This window comes from Spermophilus citellus, assembly GCF_964194105.1.
Source record: "Spermophilus citellus genome assembly, contig: SCAFFOLD_170, whole genome shotgun sequence".
Lineage (NCBI taxonomy): Eukaryota > Metazoa > Chordata > Mammalia > Rodentia > Sciuridae > Spermophilus > Spermophilus citellus.
This window is the reverse complement of record NW_027672762.1, coordinates 649,973-660,248: the sequence shown is the minus strand read 5'-3', so window position 1 is coordinate 660,248 and position 10,276 is coordinate 649,973. Positions and strand designations below refer to the sequence as shown.

The 10,276-nt window shown below is 37.4% G+C and overlaps 1 pseudogene across 1 annotated transcript; it reads left to right on the top strand.

Annotated features, from left to right (window-relative positions):
• The first annotated feature begins 829 nt into the window (after window positions 1-829).
• On the top strand, window positions 830-2,452 carry LOC308640642 (TNF receptor-associated factor 4-like; annotated as a pseudogene). Its single transcript has 2 exons — window positions 830-1,589; window positions 1,818-2,452. The product of its transcript is annotated as a TNF receptor-associated factor 4-like (transcript).
• Window positions 2,453-10,276: the final 7,824 nt, after the last annotated feature.

Genomic DNA, 10,276 nt, shown 5'->3' with positions numbered 1-10,276 from the left:
TTCTACAAAAACAAATATAGCAAAACCAACCATAAGTGGACAAGAAGATAAAGCTTATAATTTTGGTACTCACATGCCTATATATAAACAGCTGCTGCTATTTAAAGATGATTACACATCTTTTTGATGTGTTCCCATTTATCCTGGATTACTTTCAGTTTCTCACAAAACAAGGTGTTTCAAGCACATCATTTATTTTTTTGTTCCAGACCTGTAATTAGCCATTTATCCTATAAGGTCTGTTTTCTGTTAGAGGAGGAATGTCTGACCAGTATTTGTGATGGTTGTCATTATTGCATTTGGAGTTTTCATGTTAAGGACAGTTATTTTTATATATATTCGTTTTAATGGTTTTTTTAGTTGATAATGATCCTTTATTGAGGTATGGTACTGGGAATCAAACCCAGTGCCTCACATATGCTAGGCAAGTGCTCTGCCACTAAACCATAACCCCAGCCCCAAATGTGCATATTTCATATAGAAAACATGCAAGAATCTTTTGTATATATCCTGATTTGCATGTATATATTCATATAATAAAGATTTATACTGATATACTGCATATGCATATGTAAAAAAATATTCAATTTAGAATTTTCTTATGAATTAGAAATAGTCCAAATATTCTTTAAGTATTCTGTTTTTATATCTGTAAAATAATGTAGTATGCAATCATTTTTTAAGTGAAGAGAGATTTATAGAGTATATAATATTTCAAATATAAAGCATATTTAAAACACTTAGTGGCTTTGGGCGGGGCTGCCAGTCCATGCCGCCAGGGGCCGCCACGTGCCCAGCCCCGCTTGCCCTTGCCTGCCACTCTCCCGCCATGCGCAGCTTCCACTACAAATTTTTGGAGAAGCCCAAGGACCAGCTGCTGTGCCCTATGTGCAGGATACCCATGCCTGAGCCCCTGCAGGTTTCTACCTATGGCCACCGCTTCTGCGACACCTGCCTGCAGGAGTTCTTCAGTGAAGGAGTCTTCAAATGGCCTGAGGACCAACTTCCACTGGACTATGCCAAGATCTACCCAGACCCAGACCTGGAGGTCCAGATGCTAGGCCTGCCCATCTGTTGCATCCAGAGTGAGGAGGGCTGCTGCTGGAGTGGGCCACTTCATCATTTACAGAGACACCTGAATACCTGCAGCTTCAATGTAGTTCCCTGCCCCAATCGCTGTCCTGGCAAGCTGAGTCACCTTGATCTGCCTGCAAACTTGCAACACGACTGCCCCAAGCGGCGCCTCAAGTGCGAGTTCTGTGTCTTTGACTTCAGTGGGGAAGCCTTTGAGAGCCATGAGGGTATGTGCCCCCAAGAGAGTGCGTACTGTGAGAACAAGCATGATGAGGTGACTACTGGCCCAGCATGCAACTTCTGAGTGTCCAAAGTGCACCCAGCCTTGTACCTATTGCACAAAGAAAGTCAATAGGTACAGTCACCAGTACCAGTGCCCAAGGCTGCCTGTGCCCTACCCTAACCAGTGTGGCATGGGCACCATGGCTCAGGAGAATCTGCCAAATCATCTGATGGACAGCAGCAGGACTGCCTTGGTGCTATACCCGTTCAAAGACTCCGGTTGCATGCACAGGGTCAGATGCCCCTTCTTCCTGTCAACCCCTCTTTAGCCCATGAAGTCCTAAATGAAGGCTAGGGTTCCTGGCAGTTTAGTTCTTTGAGGTCCTTCCCCCTGCTGTCCAGCTGCAGGTGCTTCCTAGCACCCTGTCTTCCTCATGCAGAGTTGGGCGCCTGCTACCCCTGTGTCTTCCTCTTTTGATAACAGTCCTCCCTTCCCTAATTGCCTGGGGCTTTTCCAACAGTGCCCTAAGCTGCCAATGGTGCGGCATGTGGAGGAGAGTGTGAAGCCACCTCTGGCTATGATGTGTGCCCTGGTGAGCCAGCAGTGGCAGGAGCTGCAGGAGCTGCAGGAGTGCATGGAGAGCTGGAGGAACTATCAGTAGGCAGTGATGGATTTCTCATCTGGAAGTTTGGCAGCTATGGGCAGAGGCTACAAGAGGCCAAGCCCAACCTTGAGTGCTTCAGCCCAGCCTTCAAAACACATAAGTATGGTTACAAACTACAGGTATCTGCACTCCTCATTGGCAACGGCAGTGGTGAGGGCGCATATCTCTCTCTGTACATTCGTGTGCTACTAGGCACATTTGACAGTCTCCTTGAGTGGCATTTTGCCCGTCGTGTCACGTTCTCCCTGCTAGATCAGAGCAACCCAGGGCTTGCTAAGCCATAGCCTTTCATTGAGAGTTTCCACTCTGACTCAAACTGGAAAAATTTCCAAAATCCAGGCAGGTGGTGAAGCTCCTAGGATGAGAGTTCTCTGGGCTTTGGATATCCCAAGTTCATCTCCCCCCAGGATATCCGAAAGGGAAACTATGTGCAATGTGATGCAGTTTTCATCTGTGCCTCTGTTGAACTGCCCAGGAAGATCCTCAGCTGAGTGCAGAGGTTGCAGGCTCAAGGGGAGAAGGGGGTATGGATGGGACATGACTTATCAGGCTACTGGTTGAAACTGGAGAGGGGGCTGGAACCCCTTTCAGCTGCTTATGCTGCCTAGGTTGTTACCCTGTTCTCCCCCTACCACCACCACCCACAGGTGCCTCCAATTGATGCTTCAGCCCTGGCCCATGCTGGAAGCAGGTCTATGGGATTCAAGGGCTGGAAACAAATGATCCTAGGACCTGTCTCCCATCCTGGGCAGGGCAGGTATGCCTTGGTGCCGGCCACATTCTACCTGGACTGAGGTACCTGCTCATGTGCTATGTCCCAAGAGCCATAGGGGGAAGGGTGGGGAAGGGAGGTGTAGTTTAAAAAATCTGTCTTGAGATTGATTTTCTTTCCCCAGCTGTGTCCCTTCTGGTTATTTATTTCCTTAGCACCAGGAAGGCACAAATGGGAGCTCTGATTTTTAATAAATTCTGAATTGTATTTATTAACTTGGTTCTGGCCTGTCTCCTCCGAGTTAGTTAAGGGCCTGGGAGGTTGGGGCTAACTATGCAAATGACCACTGAGAGAAGAAGTGCTGCCAATATGACCCCAAGATCAGCTGCCCTGCTGTGTCGCCGTCTGGTGGGCACCAGGGGGAACCACAGCAGGCATTGGAAGAGACCTGTTGCTCTCTCTTGGTGGTTAAATGGGAAAGGTTAAGCTTTAGGATAAGGCTGGAATCCCCAGTTCTTTACTCACCAAAAATTGAATACCATGTCATAAGTAAGCCCCAGCCCCAGGTCTCTGGTTTTTGGGATTGAACCCAGGGACACTTCATTAATAAGCTACATCCACAACCCTTTTTTATTCACAGGGGTCTCAGTTGCTGAGGCTGGCCTTGAACTGCGATCCTCTGCCTCCTGAGTTGTATCATAAAGCCAGGCTCCTGCTGACAACTGCCATTTATTTAGTACTTTCTGGTTACAGACACTGCCATGAACTTAATGCAAAATATTTCTTTCCACATAGCAGTCAAGTTAAATTAACTTTTACATCATAGTTAAAGGACATGTCTTAAGTGGGCCTTATTGAAGTTAATGAGACAATACATGTTTCTGACAGTTATTCTAAGTGCTTAACAAATGTTAACCTAACTGAAGCAAGCCTACACATGGGGACTGAATGGAGGGGTCTTCAATGTACAAGGCGAGCTAGTGTTGTGGCTCAGTCATAGAGTGCTTGTGTAAGACAGTGGGTGTAGAGCACTTGTGTGAGACACTGGACTCGATCCTCAGCAACATAAAGAAAACAAAGGTCTACAACTAAAAGAAAAAAAAACAGACACAAGACACTTCAACTTTTTTGTCTATCCTTCATATAGGCCTCAGTGGCCACCTGCAGTGACCCATACTTTACCAGCAAGGAACATTAGTGAATTATCAGTACTCTTTCAGCTGGTCTAGGACAGGGCTGAATTTCTCTTTTTCCCCTGGTGCTGGGTATCTTTGTGCATACTACCTATATGATCTACTGAGCTACAATTCCAGGCCCAAGATTTTTTTAAAACTAGAAATATCTGGAAATGTAGCTCCAATTCTGGCAGTACTATTGGGCTTGCATTTGGCAAGTTTCTTAGCTACATGGGAATGAATTCTGCTCAATTCTAGATTTTGTTGAAATGATTAAATTAACTAATAAAATAAAATAAAACACTGAGTGTGATAACACATCTTAAGTTTATTTTATTCTAATATTTCTAAAAACTTGCCAAGATGCAGAAAGAATCTTCCTGCCATACTCACACTCTACCTGTTTACCTCAACTTTACTCATAATTAGATTTAGATTTTTATTACCAGCAGATAAATGCTGAAATATTTGACTCCCAAATTAACTAGAATGTTGTTGTGGATTGCACATAGGGATCCATGTTCCAAAAACCTGTCAATATATTTGGTGGTAATTAAAATTATATCAATGGATTTTCCAAAATATTTCTTCAGAGGACCATATCATGAAGATTTTAGGCTGTGTGGACCAGAAGTTCGCTGCAATCATAGCCTAAAACTGCACTATATAGTAACTTAATTCATGATGGCATTCCAATAAAACTATATATTTCAGGAGAAGGGGGTGTAACATATTTGCCCAGTATGTATAAAGCCTGAGGTCAAATATCTACACTTCATAACAAAACAACAACAGAAGCACTTGATTTGCTAAAACATACTACATGCTGGATTTTATCTTGATCTGATGGTCCATCATGGTGCTAGTGCATTGAAACTTCAGTGGTACCCTGCATGCATGTCATTTTCTTTTCTATACACAACACACTTCATATGGACCACACCATTTTTCTACACAGAGTTTCTGTACAATTCAGTTTATAAAATAATAATATTTTCTGAATATGCCCTCATATGTTTTGTTATTGAATTCACCATTTCAATATGAATAAGTACTTTGAACATCTTTTTATGTACAGAATGCATTTATTTTATTTATTTATTTTTATGTGGTGCTGAGGATCAAACCCAGTGCCACACAGGTGCTAGTCAAGCACACTGCCACTGAAATACAACCTCAGCCCTGAACATCTCAAGTTCTAGATAATTATATAAGTCTAGATATACTGGCCATTTGAAATTCTATTACTTGTGAGTCTTTATGATGAAACAATTCTGTAAGATAATTTAATTATGTAAGATAATATTTTCATGTTATACATTATACTAATAACAAAAGTAATCCTATAAAACATGGAATAAGTTTTAATTCAAATAAATTTTGTGGCATGTTGGGAATAAATACCTGTGTCTTGGATAAGACATAGTAATAGATTTGAAAATGCCTTCCTCTAGCACTTACCCAGGAACCTTCTCTGTTTCCTCTCTATCCAGATTTGGAGCAGAGGCTTTCAGGATGGGGTTATATAGTACCAATAGCTTTAGCTCATCACAGTAGACTGGAAATCTTGGTTTGAGAATAGCTGTGTTACTGTAGACAGAGAGGGAGTCCCCAGTGGAAAACAGAAAACTTTTTTTTTTTCATTCTCAGTTATAAACAAGCACCATCTGGATTAAAATTTTGATTGCACTTCTCATTTTCTAAAGAAAGTGACCCAAGGATTTTTATGTGGGTACTAATCATAAAAAAATTAATTGATGACATCACATGTGTCTCCTAAAAATATTAAGACACCCATTATCAATTTATATACCTCACAGTGAGATTTAAATTCTAAATGATTTGGTTGTTAGAAGAAAGCATGGAGACTGAATTGGGACAACTACTTCTAGAATGAAAGGAAAGGAGTTAATAGGTATGAGAAAAAACAGATAGAGGAAAGAGAATTAAGAAGAAAGGAAGGAATTCATGACCAATGGGATTTTGATAATTGCACAGGAAGACAGGTTAAAGAGGCCTCCTGCCTGTGAGGGAGCCAGGTTTCTCTGCACTGAGGTGATGGTAACTTCCCTCAATAACTGTGGGTCCTCAGTTATTCTACCATTTTAGTCCATTTCTTCACTTCTCTCATTCAAGTTAAGCTTGAATTTTCAGATTTGTTCTCTTTGTTGAACTAAAATCCATCACAAAACCTACACAGGCCATGGCTTCTCTTGGAGGTAATTTCTGTAGCTTCTATAGATTGTAGCTTAGCCAAGAGCAGGTGATGTGAGAATCTTGGATTTCAGTCCAAGAGTACTCTCTCCTTCTCACTTTAGTCTCTGTAAAAGGAAATGTCATTGCTGTTAACTTTGGCTAACTAATATAGGGGAAGCTCATAACTAGCCATGGGTGTATCCACCTATTGGGACAGAAATGATTCACAGGCCTTGATCCATGCTTCTGGTTGATAGTGTCAGTTACTACTAAAGTCCAGAAATTGATCACCCACAGGTGGAAGTGTTATGCTATTTAAAAAATGGAGAAAAATGTGGGGCTGCCCCAATGTCAAATATCAATTACTCTTTCCATCAACAGCTCTGTTTATAACATCAGAAAAAAAAACTGTATTTAATATGTTCCAGCACTGTTACTTACACACATTATCCTGCTGAATACCCATCAAATCTTATCAGGTAGCTAGAAGAAAATTATTTTTAAAATATTTTTATTTGTAAACGGATGCACTACCTATATTTTATTTGTTTATATGGTGCTAAGGATTGAACCCAGTGCCCCACACATTTGAAACAAGCATTCTACTCTGAAGAAATTCTCTGAATGACCACACCTTCCATTACTGAAACACAAGGCTCTGACCAGTCAATACATTTCTTGTTGACTTGGGCCTTCTCCCAGATCTGATAGCAAGGCTAGTCTTCAGGTGTAGTCATAACCAAGGGCATTGAGCTACACTCACCTATTCCTTTTTAACCCTACCTGTTCCCTCATTTGAATGGCTTCTTCCAAATAAAAAGATTAAGCACATTCTCCTCTCTCTCTATCCATGGACCCCCATAGGTCAGAGAAGCCATCACAGGATGCAAAGAAAAATGTATTTCTCTGTCTCTGTGTGGTTATTGCATGCAGCCCAGTTCACCTAGAGTGACCTTGAGTGTTTAGTCCTTAGAACTGACAATTGGTGGCCCATGCTGTTTCTCCAGGGTACATTCTATAAATTTAATGAGTTTGAAATCTCTTCATAAGTTAAGTGCACTTAAGGTTTCAAAATATTTTGTACACAATTGTAGAAAGTAAGTGAATTATAAGAAAAATCTGTGATGTTAAACTTTTTTTTTTAATATCTGGGAATATTTATCTTTAGAAATATAAAAAATTGCAATGTTAGAGACCTTAAAAATTTTAAAGATTTAAAGATTATTAAGATTATTAATAGAATATATTGTTAAGTTCAGTCCTCTCCCATGAGAAAATCGCTTTTATGGACTTTTTTGGATTGTGTTTGTGAATCTTTACATCTTATAAAAATAGGTAAAGATTTGGGGGTTTTATATGCTAGAAATCCATGCTTGGAGAGTGTAAGAGAAAAAAAAAGAATTATGATTATGATTATGATTATTTATGATCAGATTTTATAAGAAAGATTTTCTATTTCTTGAGAGGGAATTTATTTTTTATTTTTTAGTTATTTTGCTGTTGTATAAAGGTGCTCTAACAATTTATATTAAACCTTTTTACCAATTTCTTGTCCTACCCTATCAGAATGGCTGAAACCCAGCCTCTATGGACAAAAGAGTTTAGCTGCTTTTCCTATGTGGTCTGTAACTAGACCCACCATCAGCAGAGCTTTTAACCATTAAACAACCTGGCCTGGATGCCAAAGGCAAACTGCCCTAAGATCTGATAGTAACACTGGCATCTGCCTTTAAAACTCACTTTTAATGTACCCATATGCTGCAAGGAAAAATACAAAGAACAAACAACACATACTGCAAGAACAGGTGGTAAAGACAAAGCAAGCCACTGCACACTAGTCAGATAAATACAAATAAATCAAATGGAATTAAACCTGCTCTTGAAGCCTTTTTCCAAGACAATGAGCCACCAGCTCCAAGCTGTTTCCATCACCACAGTAACAGCAGGAAACGAGGCTAGCCAATTAGTCTTCCTGGTTCCTCCTTTCACATTTTTGGGTGCTTCCCATTAATCTTTCCCCTGTCATTCAACCAGGACATCTGATCTTGCCTCCAGACACTAAACTGTACTTTCAGTTTCACACAGACGTCCTACTGAAACTACATAGAGCCTACATTTTTATGAATTCCCACCTGTAAGTGCTAACAAAATGTATCTTTTTTAGGCAAAATCTAATTCCACAGGTTTCTACATTGCAGCCCTAAGTCTGACTTGCTCTCAAGACTAAACAACTTGATTGTTTTTTATCCCTCAACAGCTTCTTTTAGGGTTTTTCATTTTCCTCTATATGGTTGTTACTAAATAATTTTTTTATTGATGAGAGGTATCAAGCATATGTTTGTTTGTATTTTACTTTCAATTTTGGAGGTTAAAAGAAAACATTTGTTCACCACAAGAAATAAAGCCAGCCATGCCCTGTGATGAGCAAAACATTGCTATTCTCATCACTGACTATATAATTAGAAGAAATAAGTATATGAATGCACAAAGATCTTATTATGTGACCTCACAAATATAAAAAAAGTGCACTACTAATCCAAGGAAAATTGAAATGGACTCAAATGTCTTAAGAAACAATCTGTATTTGGGGTAAAACTGGGAGTTCATAACCCACTTGAATCTAATGTATGAAATATGATATGTCAAGAGCTTTGTAATGTTTTGAACAACCAATAAAAAACCACATTGTTAAAAAAAAAGTTAATACAATTGTAAATTATGCCCTTATTGTCAATATGTATTTTTTAGGTATTTGGATAACCAATATTTTCTAATCCAGAAAATAATTTGCATTCATGTCTAATTATTCAGTTAATATATGTTTATCTAATCATTTTTCTTCAACATGAAACATATAAATATATGTATATGGTTATATATATATATATATATATATATATATATATATATATATCTGATGTGATATATATATATATATATATATATATATATGATGTTATCTATCTATAATTAGAAATATTTAAGATAAATGTATTTTACTATAAACTTACTTTCAAGAGATAGTCAAGTGATTTTTAATTCTCAAATAATTGAAGAAACTTTATAAGTTGAAAAACAAATGTAATTATTCCTACAAAAATATCTAAGGGCTTTAACTATATTTTAATTAAGATTTAACTGTATTTTATTTCTCTTTATCAATGTACAATAATTTGTTTATATTCTAAGATTTTCAAAAATTATTCCAGAATATAACCAGTAAGAATTCTAAAGGGAAAAGAAGGTACTTCCACACAGAAAAAAGAAATCATCTTTGATTAAAACAAAATCTTTATATTCTAAATTTTAATAATAAAATTATTTTCCTAATTAGAAAAATCTATATCATTATCAATGCAGATTACATAGAAAGTTAAAACAATTGAGAAACAGATAACTTGGCTGATTATAAAAATATAAACTGATTAATTCAAAGATATTTCAGGTTATTTCCCTGATTTAATTATGCTGATATAAGCTAAGATTTTTTCCATATTTTGGCATAATAAAGACCTATTAAAATGTTAAGTTTATTTTCTTTAAGGAATGACTTTATTGCCTAATGATTCTTACTTTTTAATATGGGTTAATTTTAATAAATAAATTTATGTTTTTTATTAAACCCTAAATATATTAAATGACTGACTTAGATTACAATTTTAACAATTCTCCTTGAATACTAATTTGATTAATTCAAAGTCACTGCTGATTCTTGTGTATTACCTCTGTTTGTTGGATATTTTACCATATGGGAGAACATTTTATTAGGACTGATGCTTTCCAAATTAAAGTCCTATGTTAGTTTTAATCAATAAAAATTACAAAATTTGTTGGAAATTCATTAGCATTATGCAAGTTCTCTGACAGAACCTATTATTCATAAAAATATGGTAATATGTATATACTACTTCCTACACTGGGAAGTTATTTTAATCATATTTTCTAGAAGACAATCAAGAGGCACCTATTCAATGGATAACATTCTAAGAGATAAAGATATTTTGAAATCTTCTCTCAAAAAGAGATTGAGGGTTCCTTTTAAATTGTCAAATTATACATAATATCAAAATAAATCATCTATTCTATATACAAAAAAATACAGTGATTAATAAAAGATGTCTCATCTTCATAACTAGCATCAATTACTATTAACAGAGATGGCTGTTAAAAATTGCCTACTGGAAACTAAAATTGAAGAAAACCTCTCAAAATTAATATAGACCAAAAGAAAT